The sequence below is a fragment of the Erpetoichthys calabaricus genome, chromosome 6 (genome assembly GCF_900747795.2).
Source record: "Erpetoichthys calabaricus chromosome 6, fErpCal1.3, whole genome shotgun sequence".
In the NCBI taxonomy this organism is placed as follows: Eukaryota; Metazoa; Chordata; class Cladistia; order Polypteriformes; family Polypteridae; genus Erpetoichthys; species Erpetoichthys calabaricus.
Window position 1 is genome coordinate 59,052,289 of NC_041399.2, and position 13,376 is coordinate 59,065,664.

The following is a 13,376-nucleotide window of genomic DNA, read 5'->3' on the forward strand; positions in this document are numbered from 1 at the left end:
TGATATCTTCACATTTCACTTAAGAGAAGAAAGGAATCTTTAAGCTTGACAGAAGTAGTGATTTGATTTATGTTGTAATATATATTGATGTTCTTATTATTGTGATAAGATTTTTTCCATATCGTTTAGCACTCAGTACAACCCAGTAGCCGCATTAGTGGGCCACCTCTGAGCTAAAAGAGGAAGTAATATGTACTGGATAGTGAGGTGTTTTTTTTTTTTTGTTTCGTTTTTCTTTTCCCCCCAAGTGAAAAGAATGAGGTTTAACTTTCATGTCCAAATAAAATTATTTTTTTGTGACGTATTGTGATTAGATGCAGGTCAGCCTGAAGTTTTCACTGATTCATCCAACTGCTTTCTTGTGAAAGTGAAGGGTGTCATTCTCCAATCTCGACCTATTAGCTTTCCCAACAGCTGAAATGAATGGTGTACACAAAAATTTAGTGTTTCCTTGTATTTCTTAGAGGATTAAAGACAATTACCAAGCAGATACATTGTTTCTTGTATTGCACAACCTGTAAAAGAAAATTTTCAATTTTTGACAAAAGTGAAAAATCTAAGAACCTTTGAGGATCTGTATTTTTGTCTTCATTGTTAGGCTAGAATTTGTTCGTAGGTGCATTTAAAGAGTTCTGTATTTGGCTGAATTTGTGATATCATTTAAACTAGAAGAGTAGATATTGATGGCAGGAATGTTTAGAATCGGCAGGTATCCACATCCAGTATAAAAATCTGACAAAACCGTCAGGTAGCATACCACATTGGATGAAACCTAGAATATCATCTTTTAATGTGCTACTGTGATGGTGCACACACTAATTTAGTGCTGACAGACAATTGCATTTTCTTTTAAACTGAAATGCTCCCAAACCACTGACACTTTCTGAAGCTTTCTGCTTGAGACCCTGATTTATACCATTTCCCTATTCCCCTTAAAGCAGGCATGTCAAACTCACTACCATTGGTGGGCCGCTTCGACTGCCATACGTGCGTCACTGGGCTGCACTGTAACAAATACTATTATGCAAAGTTACTGTAGCTTTCTTTCCAATACTGAAAACTTTAAAAAATGTAACACTTAAAGTTCAAAGAAAAGCAATTTATTTCCATACAATCTCCGTACAATTAGAGCCTTAGCCTCTTAGCTAGGTCCTTATATTATTATATGATATTCATTATATTCATTGCTTAGATCTCACACTGTAAGACTCCTATATATTTCTTTTGTCCCGACACTTGGCATCTCTTGTTAGTAACCAGTTCGTCAATATCAGGCTTGAAATCTTGTGTAGCTGTAACTTTTATGAGGGATGAAAGGTGCTCGACGGTAAGTCTTGAGCAATGTGGGGTTTTGGTAGCTTTCATTAGCGAAAACAATTGCTCATAAAGGTAAGTGCTTCCGAACATAGACAGTACTCTCGATGCCAACTTACGGATCTGCACATACGAGGGTGGCAGGTAAGCATACAAGCCTGGCACACCAACTTCGTTGTAATTTGCCTTCAGAATAGAATCTGACTGCAGTTCAATCAGTACCATTTGGATATTCTCAGGTGCATTCTCAACGTTGTAAGAGTATGGTGACGTAAACAGCGCAAAGTCCTGTTCGTGTGAACTGAAATTATGAAAATGCTCACTGAATTCATTGCTCAGTAATTCAAGTTGGAAAATAAATCCTCCAAAAATCAAATTTTACTTTACTACTTTTACTTCAAAGTTTATATTGTAAAATAAGCCAATATGCAAAAAGCTCCCTGACCTACACTAATTTTACAAACTCAAAATCACAAAAAGTTGTTAATAAACAACTCACCAACTTCTCGCGTCCACTTCAGATCTTCAGCTGTTGTCTGCACTAACTGTTCGTTACAATACTAGCACAAAATTACATAAAACTAGAGCAAAAAAACATGAAAATATGCAAGCTATTACTACTCGTGATGGTCAGTTCTGCCCAGTGGCCAGTCTCAGCAGCCCAGCCAGTAGTGTAGCTTTAGCAGGGGCGGCTCTAGGCTCGTGGCGGCCCTGGGCAGAGAAAGAATCGGTGGCCCCTTCGCCCGCCAATGTCAATATGGTATATTATGCACGGCGGATGGCCACGTCCGTTGCGGACACTGCATAGCTGCCTTGTGCTCATGACACGCTTCTATATGCGCGTGTCCGTAACTTGAAAACCAAGTGGCGGCCATGATATTCTCATTACAGCAGAACATTATAACACTACATATAGCTTACTTCTCCGACTCTAGCAACATTTGTAAATACAGCGTACTAATTAACAAGAAACACAATGTTTTTCAGCCATATTGCCGTCAGCTGTGTCGCTATTTTCTCTTTCTGTTTTATATTCAATATATATTGGCGTGGCGGCCCTGTGCAGATACACAGTTTGCACATGCCTAAGGCCACCCCTGCTGCCCGCTGCTGCAGCCCAACACTTCAGTTGCAACATCGTGGCTCATTAACTTTGGATAAGGCTCGTGGCTATACGAGCAGATGATGTTTCCGGTACCGTCATGCCATGGGAAAACGTGCTTTTGTCAGAAGGCAGAAGTAAGAAAAGTCAATAAGTAACGCCAAAGATGCAGAATGATTCAATCACAAACGATAGTAATCATTTTGTACAAGTTTAGTGCTAACTAGGATCTGTCGTGCGGGCCGCACAGATTTCTGTTGTGGGCCGCATGTTTGACATGTCTGCCTTAAAGGTAAATTTTAATTAAAAATTTTGTTTTTAATTTGATTACGCATGACACCCCTTGTCCAGTGTAATCTTCAATTGTGTGTGTGTGTGTGTGTGTGTGTATATATAATATATATATAAAAGACTGATCAAATGTTTTAAAACACCTCAGTTTTTTTTTTGTTTTTATGGAAGTGCATACAGTTTAATGTCTTAATGTTTCCTAAAATCAAGGCATAGAAAAACAATGGCAATTAAAAAAATAAGTCAATATATCATTAAGTTTTGTGATGTCCAAGGGCACATACAGCCGTCCTAACCCCGAGACAGACAGGCAGGACACAAGTGCAAGCACACTTTTATTTTTCTTTCTTTCCCATGGGAAACTCCTTCACCCGTTTTCCACCGGTACAGCACAGGTCAGCACACAACCTTCTCTTCTTCCTCTTCAGTGTTCTCCCCAGAAACTTTTTCCAGCCGGGTGGCATGAAAAAGTAGCCAGGTGGGTGGGATGGGGAAATTTGGTGGTGGGGAAAATTAAATGTGCACTATTTTTATTAGTTAACTAGCAAAATACCCGCGCTTCGCAGCGGAGAAGTAGTGTGTTAAAGAGGTTATGAAAAAGTAAAGGAAACATTTTAAAAATAACGTAACATGATTGTCAATGTAATTGTGTTGTCATTGTTATGAGTGTTGCTGTCATATATATATACATATACACATATACACACACATATACACACATATACAGATATATATACATATACAGATATATTTTTTATATATATATTTTTTATATAATATATATATATATATATATATATATATATATACACATACATACATACATACATACATACATACATACATATATACACACATAGATGCACTTACAATAACATAGAAATCAATATAAACAACATTAACATCATTATCATATGAGAATATGAAGTAATATATAAGAAGCACATTTCATATAAATATAAATAATTAAACAGTAAAATCTTCTTGTATAATTTGCTACCGTGGCTTTTCGTTGGTCTGTCCAGGATTTTAAATCACCTGTAGCTTGCAAACCGTTTCACCTATTGACTTGAAATCTGGTACACATATAATACGTCACGTCTGCTATCCGCTTTATGGGTGATGATTGTATTACTCTTTTTATGTTTATTTTATTTTAGAATCAACTCCTATCTGCGCACACCAGGGCGGCCGTGGGCAGATGCGTATGGTGTATTCACTCCATGTTATCGTGCATTGCGCTGTCACTGGTATTTTGATAAAAGAATTTGAACAATATATAAGAAGCGTATAAATTATTAAACAGTAAAACATTAACATTTAAGAAGTAAAGTTACATTGAGCACTACTGCAGTGCCTTCGGGTATACCTCATTTTTTCTTTGCCCATTACATGCTTAAATGTATACATTTTTTGGTGTACCTACCCGAGAACACGCGACATATAACCGAGCGTGGGAGAAGCATGGATTTTAAAGAAGCGTTGAGTTCATCTGCTGGTCTCCCTCGTGGAATAACTGGTAATGTTTCACTAAAATCTACAGCGAGTAAAACGACATTACCTCCTTTTTTTTTGTACGATCTCTGAGATGTTGCTTTTTTCGGTTCAAGGCTTCATAAGCTCTTTTATGTTCCATGGTGTACTTAATAAGTACTAATTATCCCAAACCATCATCTTTGAATGTTGCAAGACTTTCGCCTTGTATGTAGATCGGGGTAATTACATTCATTGCATTCCTAGTCTGAATCACAATCTGATTGTATGGGTGATTACCTGGCACTGTAGGGTTGCCACCCGTCCTTTAAAATACGGAATCGTGCCGCGTTTGAGAATGAAATTGCGCGTCCCGTTTTGAATCAATACTGGACGGGATTTATCCCGTATTTTTGTAATCATTTTTTTTTTTAAAGCAGCGTCTCATGCAAATCATCCCACACACATTTTATGAAGATGCCTCCTTTCCTACTTTTGATTGGGTAATACTTGATGTCATCGTTAGTTTGATTGGTGTTTTTAACTGTCCAGTGAGGAGGGCGTGTCTTTTAAGTACAGTCTGCAAAGTGTTGGCACTGAGATGTGGCGTCAGCGCCATACTTGAAGCCCCTAATGTTGCGGTCAGCAAGTCGGCTAACATCCGCCATGTGCCGTCTTTCAGTTGCGAGAAGCAGATCATAGAATGGTTGAAACTGTTGTCCCTAACGTTGCGCCACGGCGTGTGGTTCGTTTATACCTCGTGTCTTCTCATTAAACTTTTATCTCGCGAATATGTTATTGCAATCCGCAGCGGGAGCGTTTCTATAAACTTTATTTAAACTTACGTTTTACACCGTGGTTTGTTTCCCTTATGAACATGCTTGTATGCTTAACTCGCTCCGTTCTCAATTGTTTAATTAATTTTTTGCTCTTCGCTGTTTGCGGCTGTTCCTCCATTTCCCCCTACTTCGTTCTTTTATCTCGCGAATATGTTATTGCAATCCTTAACGGGAGCGTTTCAATAAACTGATTGAAAATAGTTTTGCATTTACCTTTTTAGTAAAAGGCGAGCTTTTAAGCCTGAGAAATCACCCCGTAAATGCACACGTTTAATTGGACATGTGTTAATATGTATGGTTACACAGTATTAAAAGACAGTGAACAACGTCAGTTACCTTTGTTCCCGCGTTTGATAAAAGGTGAGCTTTTAAGCCTGAGAAATCACCCCGTAAATGCACACGTTTAATTGCACATGTGTTAATATGTATGCTTACACAGTATTAAAAGACAGTCAAAAATTAACGTCATTTACCTTCGTTCCCGCGTGCGACTCGTGCTGTAAATCTCTTCCTTGTTTTTAGTTCACGTGATTACGTAGGAGGCGTGATGACGCGATACGTGACTCCGCCTCCTCCATTACAGTGTATGGACAAAAAATATGTTCCAGTTATGACCATTACGCTTTGAATTTCGAAATGAAACCTGCCTAACTTTTGTAAGTAAGCTGTAAGGAATGAGCCTGCCAAATTTCAGCCTTCTACCTACACGGGAAGTTGGAGAATTAGTGATGAGTGAGTCAGTGAGTGAGTGAGTCAGTCAGTGAGGGCTTTGCCTGGTCAGTGAGGGCTTTGCCTTTTATTAGTATAGATTATTATTAATTATTTTCCAATGCTCAATATGACCACTTTTTTTAAGGTTTGACACTTGTGCCAGAGTATTTTTATTAAATTTAAGAAGTATCCAATTCAGGATCTTGCAACCCTAACAACAATTTTAAATAACAATTGTTATGGCATAAACCAAGTATTGTCGCTATCGGGAAGAAAAGTGAAAACAATGGGGAAAAAAAAGTATGGGAAACCTAATGAAGAAAAATTTTAAAATATTCTTCAAAGCCAACTTGCATATGCAGAAGGTGTCTTCAATTAAATATTTATTCTTCTTTTCTTCCTAGAGGCCTAGCTGTCTACAGCTTTCTCATAATCAAAGTCCCCAGGATCTCGGCCCTCCAAGGAGATCAGCATGAGTATTTAGCGTGCTTTGATTCATAAGATTTCTCAAACATGTCTTGATCCTTTTAAGGGCAGAAAACCCCCTTTCACATTCAGCTGTGCTCACTGGGATCACTAGCCCAATATGAGCTAGTTTGGCTAAATTTGGAAACGACTCTTTGAGCTCTGATGTTGTCATTTTTAGTAAAATCTGTTTCAGACTGATGTCTTTGTATGATCGACTTCTAATCATTTTTTATGCAACTGTCCATTCTTGCCTGCTATTTTCATATTTTAAAATTGAAGGGCTACCATTTTTGGAGTAATGATCGAAAAGAATGTGGTATAGCGGGTCCACGGCTTCAAAAAAAAAAAAATAAAGGGCCAGTTTTAAATCCATAGAGCTGTGTTGCTCTCCGTGGGCGCGATTGCACGACCGCGGTGAGTTATTGAGGTAGTTGGATCGAGTCACACTATCGTTCTCAATTGCTCAATCTATATATGTAATTCACTAAGCCGCCGACAAGTAGCCACCCATGGAAAGCACGCCGGAAGGGGCGTGGATTCACTAAACCGCCGACAAGTAAGACGCCAATGGCGCATGCAGGAAGGAGCCACGCCCACCAACTCTAAGACCATTGGATACGACGACAACTTGCGGAGCCACGCCCACCAACTCGGACGCGACGGTTTGTCTGTGCCACAGTCCACATGCAGCTCTGAGCCACGTTGACTTTTCATTAGTCAACCTCAGTGGAAGCTTGGTTCACACAGAGGCAGCGCCAGAGAGAGAGCCGCGCACACACACAGGCAGCGCCAGAGAGAGACAGAGGCACACACCGGCAGCCTGAGAGAGAGAGAGCCGCGCACACACACAGGCAGCGCCACAGAGAGACAGAGGCACACACAGGTAGCCCGAGAGAGAGAGCCGCGCACACACACACAGGCAGCGCCACAGAGAGACAGAGGCACACACAGGCAGCCCGAGAGAGAGAGCCGCGCACACACACAGGCAGCGCCACAGAGAGACAGAGGCACACACAGGCAGCCCGAGAGAGAGAGCCGCGCACACACACACAGGCAGCGCCACAGAGACACACACACACAGGCAGTGCAAGAGAGAGAGCCGCGCAATCCTTTAAAACTGAGGTTAAAACACAATGAAGGAAGCAGTCTTTAAAAACCAATAAGCCCTCTGCATCTTTTTCATTAGCGTCTCACCTTCTTCACCAATGCAGGCCCTGCAACAGTCGAGACGCTCTCTCAGCAGCTGACCTTCTCTGTGCCTGACTCCACTACTGTCAGTCGCCTGATTAAAAATGGCCTTTTGAAGGGGAGCTATGGACCCGCTATACCACAGGAACACATTGCCTTCGAGCCTGCTCTCGCTCACTCTAACGTACCGGCTTTCTCTCTCCTCACTCGTTCGCACACTGCACAGGGAAGAAATGCCCGCAGCATGACTCCACCCGGAAACCGTTTCAGCCACACTTCCACGCCCCCTCGCTATGCTGTGAGTGTGATGATTATTTATTTAAAAATGGCCTTTTGAAGGGGAGCTGTGGACCCGCTATACCACAGGATCACCTGTGACATTGCCTTCACATTGTTTACCTTTTATTTATGATTCCGTCGAGCAGATCAGACACCCAGGCAAACAACACTGAATAATCAATAGCTGCAACCACTTTGCCCACCCCAACTCCTCACCTGAGTCGGTTTCATCTGTGTTCAGTAGTGTTTCCCAAACTCGGTCCTGGTTAACCCCTGTGGATGCAGGGTTTTGTTCCAACCAGATTCCTAATCATTAATGCCAGTGAAACTCATCAGGGATAAGTCGGTTTTTCAAACGCAGCCGTGTAGCAGATTAGTCTAGCAGGATGTAATAATCCGAGATGAATGCGCGCCCCCGCGCTGAGTGAAAAGCCAATGTATATTGAGTCTAAAAAACATGATCAGCAAGTCTTTGATAGGCTGCAACAAAATGATGAAAGTACGGGCGCATTTTTTTCTCACAAGCTGGGTGGTGGGTGTTAGTTAGTTAATTAGTTGCTCGAAGGATTTCAAGATTTAATATGCACAAGCGGTAACACTGCAAAAGCAGCCCAAACCAGAAAAGATGGCTGGCAAAAAGTGGCGGACAAATTAAACGTGTGTGCATTGTACTTACTGAAAGCAGCGTTACGGATTTTGCAAATGTTCATTTTCTCCCTCTGCTTAAAAAACATTAAAAAAGTGGCGTGATTATACGCCGTATACTATGCTGCGGGTTGCTATGCAGCGTGTAAAACAGTTTGTCGCGGATAATTTGCGTTTTACGTTAACACGAAGACAATTTCCTGTTAGATTTGCCTTTGTGATGACAATTAATAAGGCACAGGGCCAAACTTTCAAAAAGATATGCATGTATCTGCCAAAACCAGTGTTCAGTCACAGACAGTTGTATGTTGCAATCTCCAGAGTTCCATCTTTTCATTCACTTACTGGTATGCCTGCAGGAACACGTGCAGCGAGCGAGCGAGCGAGCGACACACACACACACACATACAGGCGCGACAGTGAGAGCGCTGGACACATAAGATTAATAATACTTCATTACATTGATATACTGGTGTTTTCAGTATTCAAAGCGCTATCCACACAGGGAGGAACCGGGAAGCAAACCTAAAATCTTGCACAGTCTTCTTACTGCAAAGCAGCAACACTACCACTGCACTACAAGGCAGTTAAAGAATGCACCGGGCTCAATTTTGTTTTCACTTCTATTTGGACAACTGTGTCGTTCAGGAAGTGTTCACCCATCAATACATAATTATGCGGTGTATGCTACATCGCGGGTTGGCTAGCAGGACATACGCTCACACTGATTACGTCCATGCCCCTGGTACACAGTCCCCCAAACCCGGCCGCTACTATCCCCCGCCCCCGCTACTACCGTTGTCGGGTGACTTGGTGGATTATATATAGAAAACCAGCCAAAACAGCAAAGAATAATGAAAAGTCTACATGACTCACAGGTGCATGTGGACTGTGCAAACAGGAAAACGACTCAAGTGACGAGTTGGGGGTGGGCACATGAGCAGGCAGTGCATACTAAACGAGAAATCAGCACACTAGCATGATGGAGGGGGCGGAATGGGCGTCCTTCCCCTCTCCTCCCGTTCCGCCCTCCGTGCCCGAGCACCTACCGATTTTTCAAATGTTAATTTTCTCCCTGTGCTTAAAAATTATTAAAAAAGCGTCCTGATTATGCGGTGTATGGTATGCCGCGGGTTCGCTAGTTATATTATAATTATATAATATATAGCGCTCTCTGCAGCACTCTAGGGGCTAGTTCGCTCCACTGAACATCCAGGTGGAGTGTGGCGAGCAAGGCAGGTGCCCTCCTTAGTCTTCCGAGGTGCGACCACGTGAGCGCAAAGGAAGAAGGGAGGAGAGCTGACTTCTGACGGTCTGGCCGTGATGGCTGGAGGCAGCCAACACGAGGTCGGCCAAAAGGAGCTCATGGCTGCTGAGTCTCAGCTGGCTATGCGAGCAATGGGCGAGCCAGGGAGAATGAAAAGGAGGTGGGCTGAGATTAGGAGGAGTTAGACTGCATTTTAACCTCTGATTTTTTAATGATTTATTGATTTTTATTCCCACTTTTTATGGGATTTTTTATGGATTTATATATGTACTTTTTTTCATGGTCCAGCAAGCTTTCTTTTCAAATTCTTGTGCATGGCATGTTTACCCAAGGTAACTTCCTGCTTGGGGGGTGTTTGTTTGAATATTTCATGCACAATGAGCACCACATACTCTTTCCTTTGACCATTAGCCAATCAAAATCTTTAAACCATTGTTTGTTGATGCCAGATAAGCGGTGCTTAAATTTATCAATTGGCAGAGTGTGTACTTGAAGAGATTTCCCCTGATGGACCAGCCTCTGCAATGTCTTTGTCTGAAATTTCCACATCAGGAGTTGATGCTGCACCGTAATTAGTTTGTGGTGTCTCTTTTCTGAAAAAACTGAGCAGTGTTGTTTTCTGAACACTTTTTTTACTCATGTTAGTAAAACATTTGAAAAAAAATTAAAAGTAGCTATGAATAAGATTTTTGAGTGGGAAAGTGGGAGCCTGTTGGAGGGGCTACCCTCTAGTGCTTTGGGGGAGGCAATGCTCCGGAAATGCTCCTTCTCCCAGTCCTTCCAATGTAGAGGGCGTTCCGGCTGGGTAAAGGCCCTGGCCGTCCACCAATGTGTATAGAATGTTTTTCATATTTTTAATTCATCAAAGTAGTTACCTTTTCCTGATGTAGCAGCCAAACTGTGGTAACACTTTTGACTGAGAATACCAGTCACTCTGCAAGTCACCAACTCTGCCTCCAGCAAAAGAACCCCAGACCATCACACTTCCTCCTTCATGTTTGACAGTTGATGTCACACACTGAGGAGAATATTATCACCAGCTCGACAGCATACAAACATCCTGCATGATGAACCAAAGATTTCAAATTTTGATTTATTAGTCCATAAGACTTTCTTACAGTCTGCAGTAGTCCACAGCCAGTATTTCATGGCCCTATTTTGTCCTTTTTGGAAATGGCTTTCTTACAGCCACTCACCCTGTCAAACCTGCAGCATACAATCGCCTGTTCACAGTAGAAACTGATACTTGATTTTTTCAACCACAGTTAAGCTGTGCTTGAAGCTGTTATGATGTGAGGTGCCTATTACACAAGCGGGTTGCCTTCTGACTGGGTTGTGACTTTGGGTCTGCCAGATTGCTTCCTATCAGTTTTTCTTCCAATTTCCAGTTGCCTTTGAATTATGTAGGACACCATACTCACTGACACTTGGATTTTTTTTTTTTCTAATTTCTGTAAATGAAAGGTCTATACTTCTAAGGGTAATAATGGTCTTGTTTCATTTCGTTTGTTAATTGCTGTTTTCTTGCCATTATTATAGGAATTTACAACTTTCTACAGTGTAATCTTGCCCAAGTAGTACTTGTGACAGTAACAGTATGTTCCAACTTTGCTTTAAGACAGTTTTTTAAGTAATCAATAGAAGTTGAGACATCTGTGCAAATTGGTTGCTTCAACTTATAAAGTTTAGTTTAGTTTAATTGCTGCAGAACACATGTGTAGGTTGTAACCTATTATTTGATCCCTGAAGAAGCCCCATTTGTATTATTCTTAAATTTCATTTTTTCAGATTTTGCTAACCTAAACTTTAAATTTAAACCTTTTACAGTTTACTGCTCACCTTTTCACCATTTCATGTCATTCAGTGCATTTCACCTAATTAAATTTGAAGAAAAACTGTTTTTTTTTTTTTTTTTTAACTTTTGACTGGTAGTAGATAGATTGATAGATAGATGCTAATATTTCAACACAGTGCACTAGTGGGACAAGATGTCCTAAAACTGAAATACGCATTGGAAAGGACCGTTTTGGTTGCAATTTCATTTTATTATTAGTTGTAGATTGAAAAGGAAGAAAATAGGTGAAGTTGATCCAGCAAATCACAGTCCGTAATTTTACTTCATTATAAATCTGCACCTAAAGCTGCAAACTTAAAGATTGACTATGTGTTGATTCTGGAGTGTACCTTCAGGGATCATTTAAAGGTAATGGGGTTCACAGAACTTTAATGGATTTATATGGCATATAGACAAAACACTTTAACGTTCAAACCCATAGTAGAACCAAAGTATACATAATATATAAATGTGGCATATGATGTCCCAGGAAGAAGGTTTGCATTTCTGGATTACCTCTGATACCAAGGGGAGGTGGCAATACCCCAATAACCAGTTTACTGTCTGTTACAAAAAACATTAAAACTAAAATAATAACACTGAATAATCAGTGTTATTCATTTATTTTATTTTATTCTTTACATTGCTGAACCTATTTTGTCAAATTAAAGGTTGCCAGGTACGGAGTCTTAATTCCATTTTGTTGGGTGAAAGGCAGAAGCCAGTTCAGAACAGGGTACAAGTCCATTGAAGGGACCAGTCATGCATGCACACGCACTTAATCTGAGTAGCCATCATGGCACTTTATGACACATGTAAATTGAGGTTATGTGTCTCTTTTGAAATCCATTTACTTAGGTTACACTCGCCAGGTAAACTCTTAGGAACACTTTACTTATGCTGGGTAGGGCCTTTTTTTTCCTCTCAAAACAGCCTGAATTCTTTGTGTAGTGGATTCAAGAAGATATTGGAAATGTTCCTTTCAGATTCTTTTCTATGTTGACATGATTGCATCATGGAATTTCTGCAGATTTGTCAGCAGCACTTTCATGCCATGAGTCCCCCATTCTACCACATTCTGAAGATATTTTAAAGATTCAGATCCGGTGACTGGGTTGGCCACTGAAGAACACTAAACTAATTTTCGTTTTCACGAAACAAGTTTGAGATGACATTTGCTTTGTGACATGGTGCATTACGCTGAAAGTGGTCATTAGAAAATAGGTAAATTAGGGTCATGAAGAGATGCACATGGTCAGCAACAGTGTTCAAATAAGCCGTGATATTCAAACGATGATTAGTTAGTACTAATGGGCCCAAAGTATGCAAAGAAAATATTCCTCACACTATTATGCCACCACCATCATCTTGGACTGTTGACACAAAGTTGGATGCACAGATTCATAGAGTTGGTGACAGGGTCTGTCCCTATTATCTGTGTACCTCGGCAGAAATCAAGATTCATCAAACCAGGCAATGTTTTTCCAGTTTTTAACTGTCCGGTTTTGGTGAGAATGTTTCCACTGAAGGCTCAGCTTTATGTTCTTGGCAGAAAGGAGTTGAACCTGACTTGGTCTCCTGCTGTTATAGCCCATCCTTCTCAAGTTTTGACATGATGTGCTTTCTGAGATGCTTTTCTGCTCACCACAGTCATACAAAAGTGGATATTTGTGGTACCATAGCCATTATGTCATTTCTAACTAGCCTGGCCATTCTCCTCTAACATCTCCCATCAACAAGGCATTTCTGTCCTCAGAACTGCTGCTCACAGGGTTTTTTTTAAAATGTTTTGCACCATTTTGAGTAAACCCAAGAGACTTGTGTGTGTGAAAATCCCAGGAGATCAGCAGTTATGGAAATACTCAAATCAGACCATATGGCACCAGCAATCATGCCACAGTTGAAATCACCAAGATCACATAATTTCCTCATTTTGGTGGTTAATGTGAACATTTGTTTGATATG

At 40.8% G+C, this 13,376-nt stretch overlaps 1 protein-coding gene across 2 annotated transcripts in view; it reads left to right on the forward strand.

The window, feature by feature from the left end:
* The window catches only part of b4galt6 (UDP-Gal:betaGlcNAc beta 1,4- galactosyltransferase, polypeptide 6), a 116,371-nt gene that overhangs the window by 37,420 nt on the left and 65,575 nt on the right, over positions 1 to 13,376 (forward strand). The gene's annotated exons all lie outside the window — the stretch shown is intronic.